The sequence below is a fragment of the Lathamus discolor genome, chromosome 2 (genome assembly GCF_037157495.1).
Source record: "Lathamus discolor isolate bLatDis1 chromosome 2, bLatDis1.hap1, whole genome shotgun sequence".
Taxonomy (NCBI): domain Eukaryota; kingdom Metazoa; phylum Chordata; class Aves; order Psittaciformes; family Psittacidae; genus Lathamus; species Lathamus discolor.
In genome coordinates this window covers 147,010,416-147,023,932 of record NC_088885.1, presented here as the reverse complement: position 1 = coordinate 147,023,932, position 13,517 = coordinate 147,010,416, and the positions used below count along the sequence as shown (strand labels likewise).

Below are 13,517 nucleotides of genomic sequence, written 5' to 3'. Positions count from 1 at the left end.
TAAACACTTAAAGTAATGATCCATTTGACTGGATTGCCTAGAGGTGATTAAATTGTTAGTGGATGACCTTCACAGTGCAAAAATAGAAATGGAGGAACAGGTAAGACTATAAAATGCAAGGCTGTGCACTAACAACAAAATGCCCTCCTGAAAACTGAGAACTTGGAGGCTGAAAGCAACAAAGAGTAAGAAATAGCTGATTATGCAGTAGCTATTTCTCATGGACTACAGGCTATCCACAGGCTGAGACCATACAAAAAAACAAAGGCAATTTTAGCCTGTATTAACTGAGATGTTTCCAGAAATTATGGGAAACCCAGTTCATGTCATTGTAAATGATACTACAGGACATCATCTAAATATGGTGTATTTTTCATGCCATCCTGATTCAAGAATGATAAGCTCAAAGAGATGCAATGAAGCAGCACTATGCTGGTATGAGAAATTATGAGCCAGTCTCATGAGCAGAGAGAAGAAGATACCAGTTTGGAAGTCTGGCCTTACCTAAACAGAAAGTGAGAGGAATAGATGTACATCTATAATCTTTCAGGTGAGTTAATATCAGAGTGCAAAAAAATCTCTTTAAGTGATGCTCCATTGCTCAACTCTGCATTTTTCCCTTGGGTAAAGTCTCTACATGTTCGTACTCAGTTGGCTTTCCTGTCTCCATGTCCATACCCACTCATCCCGCTGAGACCCAAATCACCAGGTTTGCAGGAACCTCCAGCCCCTCACCTGAGACCCTGCGAAGCTACCATGAAGAACCAGTCATAGTCACCCAGGCCTTTCTAAGCCTGAAATTTGCCTATATTTATATTGTGGCACTTTTTTTTAATTATTATTATTTATTGAATACTATATGTAATTATGAAAGTAAATAAATCAAAATAGGATAGAAGCCTAAATGGACTCATGTTACAGTCTTTTTCAGTTCCCTTAAGTTGTCATGTTTGCTTAAAAAACCCATCACTGCGAGTGTAAAACATAAGCCCGTATGACCTTCACAGCCAGCTGGAGCAAAGAAATCAGTATAATCCTAATTAACATTCTGCTCATTTATATGTGTTTTTCTTGAGGAGAAACCTGTAACATCCAACAAAGCTTCACTTTAAGTGCCTATTGAAAAAGAAGAAAAGAACCACCATCTACAGAGAAAAAAGTAAAATATTTCTCAGAAAGCCATTGATTGCCCCAAACTACACTGAATGAGTCCCAAACACACCTATGCCAAAGGGTAACAATGATTTCACTCAACAATTCTGCAACATAACACCACTGTATTCATTTTTCAAACACAGAAATGATTGTTCTCCGACACAAATGTTTTAATGATAAAGAATTGTCCTATCTACTTTAAATATGTTTCTTTATGTAGTTCATACAAACATGTAACCTGGAGAATCAGGGTATATGAATTTGAGGGCATGAAGTCAAATGGCATGAAGTTACTCACTGGTTAAATTCTGGCAGGCTAATGAAGAACTTTATCATTAAGGAGAATGTATTAATAAACATCCTAGTTAAAGACTAATTTAAATCACTTTACTTTTGCAAAAATCTAGCCTGGGGATGGTTTCTTTCTATGAGTTCAGCATTTTTCTGCATCCATTATATGATACGAACAGATACACAGCTGCTGCGTAACTACCCTTTATGAATAGTTCCTTCTGCCAGTATGCTATCAAGGATCTTGTCATGTTTGATTAGGCCTTGTTACATGTTCACAAGTAGATGAGCTTTAAAAAGATAAATACTACAGAAGCATTCTTCCTTTGCTTTTAAGATTAAATGGAAATTTTCCTTTAAAATAATAACTAAATCAACAAGGAGCCCGGAGAAGTTCTACTGCTCTACTGCACAGCTTGCTCCCATTGCTGGGCCATATGTTTGCCATTTCTCATTCTAGGCAAAATTCTCTCTCCACACATGCAGAAAGCTCTGTGAACAGGTATTTATGTGCTCTGACGATAAATTCAAACTGTGACTTCTTACTGCTTTTATAACTCAGAACATGCAACCTGACCTTCATGCACCAAGTAACGGCATCAGCTTTACATACAGTATCAGCCTCAGTTGAATGCTGGTAGACTTAGATTACAACAATATGTTTACAGCATACTCCGAAGTCAGGATCAGGCCTCAACTTGAATCCAAAACACATGTTGCACGGACAGCTAGGGATAGGCTCTAGATGGGCAACAGGACAAGAGGAGGTGAGAGGTTAGGGCCTGCACTATGCCTTTACACAGCCTCAGACACTCACCTTTCATCACTGTAAATGGCCCAACACTGTTAACCCTAAATCAAATTAATTTACTCAAGACAAGCTTTGACATGGCCTGTCCTGAAGAAAGGCGGAATCCGTAGGAGCCTGAGTATGGTTGCTCCACAGATGGTGTTGAGCAGACGGACCATGGGTGCTTCTTGTAGCTACCCAGACATATGGAGGCATGCTCTTTGGTTCAGTCCATTAAGTCCATTAAGTCATAGGCTATCAAAGCACAATACAAACAGTGCCAGCTAGGTCTTGAACTTTATGAATGCTGAACTACAGAATCTTAGAATCGCTCAGGTTGGAAAAGACTTTTAACATCATCAAGTCCAACCATTAATCTAGCATCGCCACATACATGACTAAATGTTCCCAAGTACAACATCTACACGTCTTAAATTATCTCCAGGGATGGTGACTCCACCACTTCCCTGGGCAGCCTGTTCCAATGCTTGACAGCCCTTCTGGGGTAGAAATTTTTCCTAATATCCAATCTAAACCTCCCCTGATGAAACTTGAGGCCATTTCCCCTTGTCCTATCACTTATTACCTGGGAGAAGAGACCAACACTCACTTTGCTATGACCTCCTTTCAGGTAGTTGTAGAGAGCAATAAGGTCTCCCCTCAACCTCATTTTCCCCAGGTTAAACACCCCCCATTCTCTCAGCTGCTCCTCAAGAATTTATGCACAGAAATAAATTCCCAAACTAGGCCCTCTGTGCACAGTGTGAGGATCTGAGAGCTCTTGATCTGTTTGTTGTATTGCTATGCAGGCAGTGAGAAGATTAGCCCCCAGATTACTGCTCCTCTTGTAATGCCAACATGACATAGCCAGCAGGATTTCTGGCACTAACATGATCTACTCACCTTCCAGCATGTATTACTCTGGATAAACTGATATAAAACCAGTATGTCCTAAATATGCACACTTTGGTTTCTGTCCCCTCAGGTTCTTAAGAAATGCATCTACACATACCCTCACAGACACCTTGAAAAGCTCTCTTGGTGGTGGGAAGGGTTGCAATGTTGGCATCTCATGAATCTCATGGTCTGGGGTAAAATCCTGGGCTGACATAAGACAGTGTGGTCATGGGAATCATGTTGTCACCTTCACATCTTCATAAAAATCTCACTTGAAAGAGAAATTTCAGAAGTTCTTGGTCATTCATTTGGAAATGGATATATTTCTCATCCTTAAATTTGCTTGAAAAGCTGGACGATGTGAAAAGAGTGGTACTGTCAATCACTGCATCCATTACACAAACTAATTCAGCTGATTTTTCACTGAAGTAGGTTAGAAGCATTCTCACAAGCCACCCCATGAGGGCAACTGAATGGATAACAACCTCTGGTTACCAGCCAGCAACAAAATGCTGATAATATCAGCAGCTACAGCCTAAAGAAGACATCACACCATGCCTTCATGAAATATAGAGTCATTCAGGTTGGAAAAAACCTCTGGAGGTCATATGGTGCAACCTAGCTAAAAGCATGTCCAGTTAGTACAAGTTTTTCAGGGTCATGTCCAGGCAAGATTTTAGTCTCCCTGAGCTTCTCTGGGCTCCTATTCCAAATTTTTACTTACCCTCACAGTGAGTAATTCTTTCCAAATATCTAACTGGAAATTCCCTTGCAAATTTTGCTGAATGCCCCATGTCCTATTCCTATACACCTGGAAAAAACTCTCTCCCTGTTTCCTTACATTTCTCACTAAAGTAGTTGCAACCAGCAGCAAGATCCCCCTGAGCCTTCTTTTCTCTAGGCTGAGCAGACCCAACCCTCAGCAAATCCTTGTCCATCACATGCTCCAGCCCAACCCCACCTTGACAGACAGCCCTCCTTGGGGCTTTCTTCTTGTACAAAGACACCTTTTTGCTGTCTATTTTAGATAATTGCATAATTTTGCATATATTGATGTGAAATAAATAAATAAAGATTACAAAAATAAGCTTCTAATAAACCTTGCTTCGTTTCTTTTTTTCAGTGTGGACTTAGGAACCTACATTCATCGCCTCATCTAATTAGACAAGCAGCAGTATGATATCAATGGCTCCTATTACGGAGCCATTTTTCTCATCAGAGAGATCTACTTATTAACCCCATTTAAGATCATCTGTTTCTACCATTTCCCAAAAGACCTGAAAGGTCTAGATTTTGTCCAAATGCTATTAGCTTGGAAAATACTGTCCAAGACAAGTCTCTAAGCTTCTAGCCCCAAGTAATTCTCAAAATGGTATTTGTACAATGTCTTTTGGGATTTGTACATGGTAGCACCACTATCATGCTTCTTCACATCACAATCTCCCTCTCTCTGCACAGACCAAACAGCAAAATAGCAGTTTAAGTTAGGAGTTACTCTTTCTACATTTTAGTAAAAAGGAAAGTATAAGTTAATTACATCCTGAACATCAGGAAACAATTAACAGCTTTCTGTTATATCACCCTGATTTCTAAGCTATACAATTATATGTTACTGCAGAAAAGGATGTGTGATTATCAAAAGAGGATCTTTCCTGCACAAAATGAAAGGAAATTGTTCCACCGCTGACAATCAGCACTATAAATAATGCCTGGCTAATATCTTTTCAGAAGTCATTTCCGTTATTCGCAATCCTAACTTTGAGTGACGTGCTGGCTATGTGTTGCCAGACTCTCCTCCCAAAGTGGATGAGCGTTTAGTGCGGGACTCTGATTCCTCAGACAAGCACTTGCAGCTTCAGCTTCCTGCGAATATTCTGCAGTACTCATTGGAATTAAAAATCATTGGGTTTAGAACCATATTGTAATTATGCCTTGTGTTTGGTTTGCCTCTTAAATCAGAGCTAAGAATGGCTTGTGAAAACACAAAGGAATACACAGGCTTGCTTTAAGCAGCCCCAGCGCTTTGAAGACATGAGTAACAATGCGAAGAGCAACAAATACAGCACACAAACACTTCTTTTGAACTCCTGCCAATAAACTCATTCAGCCCAATATGAAGGGAAGTGGTGCAAACACAAAGCCAGCGGATTGTACAACCGCTCAGCTGAACACTAGTGGGAACATTACAGCAATATTCCTGTTTCGGCCCTTAGTGTGAGAAGCAATGAAACAAACCCACATAAACCTCCAAACTACAAGTCAAAGGACACAGTGCTAGAGGACAGCTGTGTAGTAACAGCGGGTGGGGGAATCTTTCCAAACCAGGTAGTTTACGTAAGATCCATAAAGCATAAACACAGCTGTCGTAGTGCTGCTTATCAGCAGAAGAACTTTGGTATCTGCAGATTCCTTGTGCAATGCACCTCCACGACAGCTATACCTCTCCCCCAGAAAGTTCAAGTTTCACTCCAAGTTTTTATTCCCTGTTATCTTATACCTCAAGGTTTCTTCTATGCCCCATCCTGGACAAACACTGTCTTGCCTGGCTCTTATCTAGCTGGAATGCTCTTGGAAAGAGTTTTCACAGCTCTTGATCTCAGTAATGTTGCCATCTCCCTCATTCCTTCCACTGCCTCCCCCTCTCCTGTCACATCAAACACAGTATTACTGTGCTTATCTTCACTTTCAAGCTCCCACCTTTGCTATCACCATCCCTCAGCTGGTGTTGGCTTTTGCTTTGGCTGGTCATTTAGTTCTAGGTTTTCCATTCAGTTTTAAATCTTCAAGAGAGAATCTCTGTGTTTGCTGCCTTAAATACACTAGAGGCACCCTCACCTAAACAGCCTGCACCCAAACTGCATCCCGACAGAGCTTTTCTGCAGCAGCAGCAGATAGGCACGTGGGCTCAACACCACTGTAATACCCACAGCACAACCAACAGTCCCCTGGTTCTGCACAGAAACCAGAAAACTCCCATCTGCCTGCAAATCCCTGTAGCACAGCTGCGGTGGCCCATGTAATCACCCACACAATTGCAAGGAAATGGGGAATTATGGCCTTGTTATATGTAAGCCAGCTTCTATATTTGCTCTGAGCTAGCAAGCCCAATCAGGCATATTTTTTAATTACCTGTAAATGCACCTTTGAGATCTGAATGCACTTACTGGATGGAGGCACTGTTAGGAAGACTGTAAAGGGCTGATAATTAAGGTGGGGGGGTGCCTTCTGAAGTAGTGCTGTCACATTGGCAGCACTGTGGTGTGCTGGTCATATAACTTTCATAGTACAATTTCAAAACATATGAAATGCCAACATTTGTCTCCATTGATGCACAATAACCTGACAAGACTGCAGAAGGAAAGGTAAAAACCTTGAAAGGGAAATAATGCAGGCAAATTGGAAACAGAGTTTCTGTTCCTATCTCATAACAACATGTGCATTGGGCATTTAAACCCAACGTGATTTTTATAGTCAGTCTTCTACTGGAGTCTGAAACTTCTTAATGGCAATCCAGCAAATGCTTGGCCCATGTTGAGTTTAGGCAAATTAAGCACTGAGAGGTTGGGCGAGCAAGCCCAGCAGTGGCTGCTGCCACTGTTTCCTCTCTCCATCCTTGACCATATGGTTCTGCAGCCTCCCTCACCCCAGTGCTGGCACTGGTATGCGCTCATGCTGAGCTTAGAAAGTTAATTTTTTCTTCTTTGGCTTCAGTTGCTTTAGTTCCCTGAACTTCTGATCCCAGACGAACACCAGTGCGAAGTGCAAGGGACGTGATAAGAGCAGGGCAGTAGCAGCCTGCAGTTAGACCCACCCTATCAGAAAACCACAGCCTTAAACTGCTCATCAGTGACATGGGTTAAGCCAGCACCCATTTCTCCCCCCGTACTTCTTCAGAGAAAGCTTTCACGTGGTCATGCAGTAAATCTGTTTGTAAAACTGACCCAACTGAAATATCAGCCATCCAAAAGCCCTGCTGATGACTTCCCCAGTACAGGTCACTGTGTGGTGTTGGCCCACAAATGCTTAAGACAGTCCCAAGGAGGGGGAGCACAGAGGAAGGAACAAGGAGCCAGAAACACCTATGTCAATGTGGGCACAAGAAAGAAAGGGCCACTCCTTTCAGTGGCAATGCTTGCTCGAAGTCTTAGCCATCCAAACTAGTAGCTTCTCTCCACTTCTCTAGCTCCAGGCATACCTGTGCCATGAGGAAGAGCCCAGCTGAGGTACAGAAATAGCTGTAACTGAAGCAGACCTGCTGATGATCGCTGCCTGAGGAGACTCCTTTGGCTTCACAGGTTTCTGTAGACACTGAGTGAGCCTGTGAGTCTGTGGGTTATCATTCCCATTTCTCCATGCTTCCAAGAAACTCAATACTTCAGAATTTTCAAAAAGAGGAAGAAGCTGTACATTATTTTACTTCTACTCCTGCTATACAGCACTCTGCTAGCAGTGTAGGTTTAAATGGTTTATTTTTCTCTGAGTTCAGTTTTATTCTTTCTGCTGCAAGGAGCAAAAGCATATTCACAATACAGTCATTTCTCATTAAGGACTCAGGAAAAACATGGGATTCAAGGGAAAAGTCAGATCTCCAAACCATGAAAAAAATTAATTCAAATTCATGACTGTTGCTGATATTTACAGAATTATTTAAAAATCCCTTCTCAGCTTCCCTTCTGCTGGCTAGTAGAGGCAAACTGCCTTTGTCTGTCTCTCCATTCTATTATAATACCAAGTCTTAGTCAAAACAGTGTGGCTAAGGATTCTTGTGAGCCTGTGTTCAAATAGGTTTAAGCTGGTTTTAATTCCAATGGTTTATATGTTAAAATTGTTTAAAATATATGGCTTATTTGTCCTGCTCTTGCTTAAGAAAACAAAAAACCAAACAAGAAGAAGCCATGACTAACATGTGAAGTGCATCCTTCACTCAACGACTGCCAGAGCTTCTGCCAAGACCTGAAGCTTTGCAGTTTCTGTCTTTATTAACATTTAGAGCCTCGATGCAATTTTTCTTCAGGGACCAAGTACAGGAACCAAACCTGCTTATCTATTGCTTCTTACCCAGCATTCATCCCCTTTGCCAGCTCTTCATCAATTAAATCTCTTCCCACAAAAGTTTATTTTGAAGAGATGACTGTGTTCAAACCTGGCCTTGAATGCAGGAGAAAAAGTATCTTTCAGTTACTAAAAGGACTCATACAAGCCTGCTCTGCCAGGAAGAGAGAAGCAAAAGAGTTAACCACAACAGAAGGTACATTTGATGCTGTGACAATACCCTTCACTTCCTTCAGTTTGACATCAAAGCACTGAAATTCTTGAAGTTTTACACTTCAAAAAGTACTGAAGTCTACAGATATAAGAAATACCTCAATTAAAATGAGATGCACTGATGCCTCTGTAGTCCCTGTCTATTGATGCACTAGGGAAAGGTGGCTGACCTCCCTCTGTCTTCAGTCTGGTCTCTCACTCTACAGACATAACTTCAGAGGGAGAAAAGAAATCCTTTCCTGAACACAGTACCCAAAGCTCCCACCCATCTCAGCACACAGCATCTGCATCTCACACTTGGGAGGTATTTTTCTCTGCTCTTCTGGGACACCACTTTTGGTCCCAGTGTCTGACCTCCCAAACCAGAAATCCCAATTTCAACAGAGTCCCACTTTGGCTCCCCAAGTTTGGTGGCTTTACACAGACCTTCCCTCCCTTGCCAGTCATAGCCTGCTACTGCTGGAGGAAACCACTACCAACTGCAGCCAAGATTTGTGTTGCAAGAGCCTTATTTTTCTCCAGAGCATACAGTGCCTAACCCTGCTGGGAATTGATAAACAGCTCTAATTCCTAGGCATTATCACTACACAAATAGTAAATAATAATGATAGGAGGACTTCTCTGTCACGGTGTCAGCCTATGGCCACTACAGGGATTGTGTAGTTAATGCAAAACTAGATTGCTTTTGGCACATTAATTCTGCCTTCCCCGCCCAAGTATCGACATCAAAACTGTTTCCTTCACCTGCTCATGGGCAGCTCCTCTAACGTAAAATAAATAACAAACATTTGTGCACACGCTACACACATCCAGGATCCTTTGCTTGCCTGCTGGTCTCTGCTAACCTGAGACAAAAGTTAATGATTGACTGTGTCTGGAATGGAATACATAAAATATACAGCACAAACCCCTGGAACAACATCCGCCTTCTTGTATACATAGCAAAAGAGCGATCACTATTTACACACGAGTTGTTAACTACTTGATCTCTGAGTTGTGCTTGAGGAAAGCTGCTGCCGGGAATGACCGAGTTATTAAAAGGCACAGCTTAAAGGAAAGAACTGAGCAAACAAAAGCCTTACATCTTGATTTCTAGAACTGATGAATAGCCACAAAGTTTACTGAAGGATGTAATCGAGAAAGGAGAAATTGTGATTCCTGGGCCAGGAATCACATACATCTACGGACCCCTATGCGTTTACGTATACATATGTATCCATGCATGCATGCATGCTTATATGTATGTACACATGGGAGTTGATGTCATTAAAATTAGTACAAATGGGTAAGATTGAAATGCATGACAAGGTGCATCAGGTGTCAAAGATTCCAGAAAAAATAAACATATACATTTGAGAAACACATGCTTTTTATAGAATTAAAATAATTTATATGAATTAAGATATATAATTGAAAGTGCTGTGATAGGGTAGAGTTAGCAGGGAACTTCTTGATTCACTTCACTTCATTTTGTAGTTCTACCAACCTGTACTTTGAAACCTTTTCTTTGGTGGAACCTCACAGAGGAGATGATTGCCAATTTTTTGGTTGCTTGATTTTGGAAAACAAATTAATGGAAGTCAAATTATCTGGACAGAGACTTCTGGAGCACTTTGTTCCATACAGATCTGATGTTATAATCTCCTGTGTCCCGTCCGCCCTGAAGAAGTCAGGACATGAGAACCTTCTCAAGTGAGAAAACTGGAAACTATTTTCTCCAGGGTTAGTTTTCAGCCAGATCTATAGCTCTTGGCCAAGGGAAATGCAGCCACTGGTGGAGAACTAAGGAGGTTGCAAGAACAAAGTGCGGGGCATAGAAAAACACATTAACACTTTAGGTGGAGGTACAATATTGTACTGGATTAAGCAGATTACAAAATAGCATCTTAATTAATACTGTCTCTAAAGATGGCTTATATGTTTGTTTAATATCTGAAGATTGGTCAGGACCTGACTAGAGAGGAAGTGACCTCTGGACAATTCGTTGTCTTAAAACCTTACATTTCTTTTAGTGTATAAGCTTACTCTAGAGTGTTAATATACTTTCAGGCATAATGATAGCATTTAATAAATTATGTAGCTATATGCTATATGGTTAATATACTTCTATATTATAGCAAAATATTAACACTAAGACTCTCTTGATTACATTTCACTAGAAACTGTTACTGTTATGTGCCCTGGGTTCTTTGCACCTTAAGACTACCAATGAACTTTTGAATCCTAGCACCGTGAAAAAGGCTGACTATTTATTGCTCAGAATAAGAAAAAAATTTATGGACCTGTAGGTGCTATCATCCTTCAGAAGTCAATGACTCTGAAAGTTACACACTGCAATATGTTAAGAAGTTTTCTTAAAGTGATACTCTTCCTGAAGAGAGACCTTTGGAAGACCAGTGAAAACTGGTTTTGACTTGTCTCGCAGCTTCCAAATGTATAGCTGTTTACCATGTAAAACCTCTTTTGTAAGAGTACAAACCATACGAACCATATACAAATAAAGCAAACAAATTTCTGTTGAACCATATCTTGCATTTTGTCTCTTCCAAAAGAAAGAAGAGTCTCTAAGAAACAAGCTTCGTATTTCCCTAAGCTGAAAGACAGAAGATGCTGAGTAGTAAGGACTATTCTATCAAAATCACTGGCTCATCTAACAAGTTTCTTAATTATTTACTCAACCACTTAACAGAAGGGTGAATGGGGAAAAGTGTTGCTTCTTGTAAAGGCTGGTGATAAAGAGGTATCCAAAAGTCTGCAGAGATATTAAACATCATTCAAGTTATGCCTGCCACAGAGAACTGCACCACATATACAATGGCAATATTATTTTCTCATTGGTTTTCATATTTTTTATGAAAAAGGTGCTCTTTTAATATTCAGTTCAGTCAACTGAAGCTTGAAGACACCCTGAATGACCAGGCATATTCTCTGCAAGAAATGAGGGACTCTTGGATGATACACCAGATTCCAGTGGCAATCTGGCACCAACAACCAATTAGCAGCCTAGGAAGACTTCAGACACCGTGACTTGTAAAGCAGGCCGTCAGCATGTGTATCAAAACATGCCCATTGAAACTGCTCTTGGTTGCCAGAGGCAAGATCAGCTCTAAGTTAATACTCAAACCCAGACAGAGGTACTTTAATCTTTCTGCCAAACAGTGCTGAAATGGGCACAACCTGCTGTCTTTGACCGCGAGGGAAATGAGCTTGGAATTGCTCTGCTTCTGATAAAATTCTTATCGACATCAGCAGTGCCATTACATGTTCCCATTATTATGCTTCCACAATGACTATCCAAAGCACTAAGGCTGTGATACCTTCCTTCAAGCACACCCTGCAAGACCAAGGAAGCTCAGGGATATTCACTTCCTAAGGGCTGCCCCAGGCAAATGTCCACATGAACCTGCAGTGAGGTGGAAGCTTCAAAGGACTCTCCCAGTCCTGAGGAAGCTGAAGCTCATGATCCTCTCAGGCACAGCTCTCAGCTTCTTTAGGAGACAAGTCTATACTAATCCCCTGTAACTTAAGAGAGCCTGTTAAGGGAAACTCTGTTGCCGCCATCACCACTGAACAGCTATAGGGTCTATGAAGCTGCAGCAGAACGGAGGGGAGAGCTGGGGCTTTGGATGGCTGGAGCTTGTCAAGCAGCCAGAGGCCAAGCAGTTCATCCTTGCAGGTCCATCAGTGCCTGCAGAGCCAACAGCGAGATTGTGCGCATCGCAGGTCTTGCCTTGCTCTTCTTAGTCTCCTGTACAGCAGCAAGAAGCTGCCAACGGGTCAGTCCTGAAGTGCCACACTGCTGAAATCTTCAGCTTTGTTTCATGGCTGTTAGCCTGGTAATTTAAAAGCTCATCAAGAGCCAAATTTCTGAAGTCCTTACTTTAAAATATATGTTTCCATTAATCAAGAGTTAGATATTGGGTCAGACAGCTACTGGGTACAGAGGCAAAGGACACTACTGGATGTAAAAAATTACCATGTTAGCTAAAAGACAGCTCAAGATCCTGTTTATTTTCCCGTAAATCATCCCATCAGTGAACCAGGATTTACATCAGGGCATCATCTCTCACTAAATGCTCATGACCAAAGCTGGCAGGTGCAAGTGCAACACCAGCATGTGCCAGCAGCCCAGCACACACAGGGCAGAGGCTCCTGAACTCACAGAGAAACACAGATCACAAGCAACAGAGGGACAGCAGCAAGGAGAGGGAAAAAACTCTTTGGCCTCCTTCTCTCTCCCCCCCTAGCCAGCACACTCTTGCCTGGGGAGTGGAAGGGGGCACAGGGCTTCCATAACCCCCCCACCAGCACTGCCAGTGTGCACAGCCAGGCTTGCCAAGGTGCTGCCCAGATGACTTCAGTCCTCGTGGCATGAAGGAGTCCCTGCCAGAGAGGGACAGATGTGCAATGAACAGGACACAGGAATGGGGGCTATGAGGCATGGCAGGAGGCTGGGGAGAGACAGGCAATAAGAACTTTGTAAGGAATTTAAATCAAGCAGCTCTTAAGTATTTGAGTTTAGACAGATGTGTTGTTTGGTGTAGCACAGGAGTGCTTTAAATACCTACACTTGGTTGGCTTTGTGTAAGCAACACCACACTCACAGATTCGTTTTACACTTTTACTCCTCAGTTACATGTTCATCTTGCAGTATGCAACACTTGCTGACATGCACTTTCACCCAAATACACACATAATCACCTGTCTGGCTGCATCACCCTCGCTAGGGGCTTAGCTTGCAGTTGTAAGCATCACTAAGAATAGAGTACAGTATGTTTCCTTGAGAGCATGTGTGTGCTGGTTCTCTGTCATTTGTTTGTCTGCCCCAAAGGCTGCTGAGATAGCCTGTCTTTGATCCTGAAAACCCTCCATGTTTTCATTTAGTCTGAACAATTATACACTTATCTTGGACAGGAAAAGGGAAACTTTAAATGCAGGGTTGGCTAAAACTCGTCTACCAGCCAGCTTTCTATCGCATATTTTGTGGCTTTTATTGTCTAGAAAACTGAGGAAAACTAACCCTTCATGTAGAGTATCCCAACAGAGAAACAGAACAAAGCTAACAAAAAAAATGGGGGAAGAAAGGCAATTTTAGGCTCAGTTTCACATGACAGTTCCA

The 13,517-nt window shown here is 41.8% G+C and overlaps 1 protein-coding gene across 5 annotated transcripts in view; it reads right to left on the bottom strand.

Annotated features, from left to right (window-relative positions):
- Window positions 1–13,517, bottom strand: part of DEPTOR (DEP domain containing MTOR interacting protein) — a 71,483-nt gene that overhangs the window by 55,363 nt on the left and 2,603 nt on the right. The window lies entirely within an intron of this gene.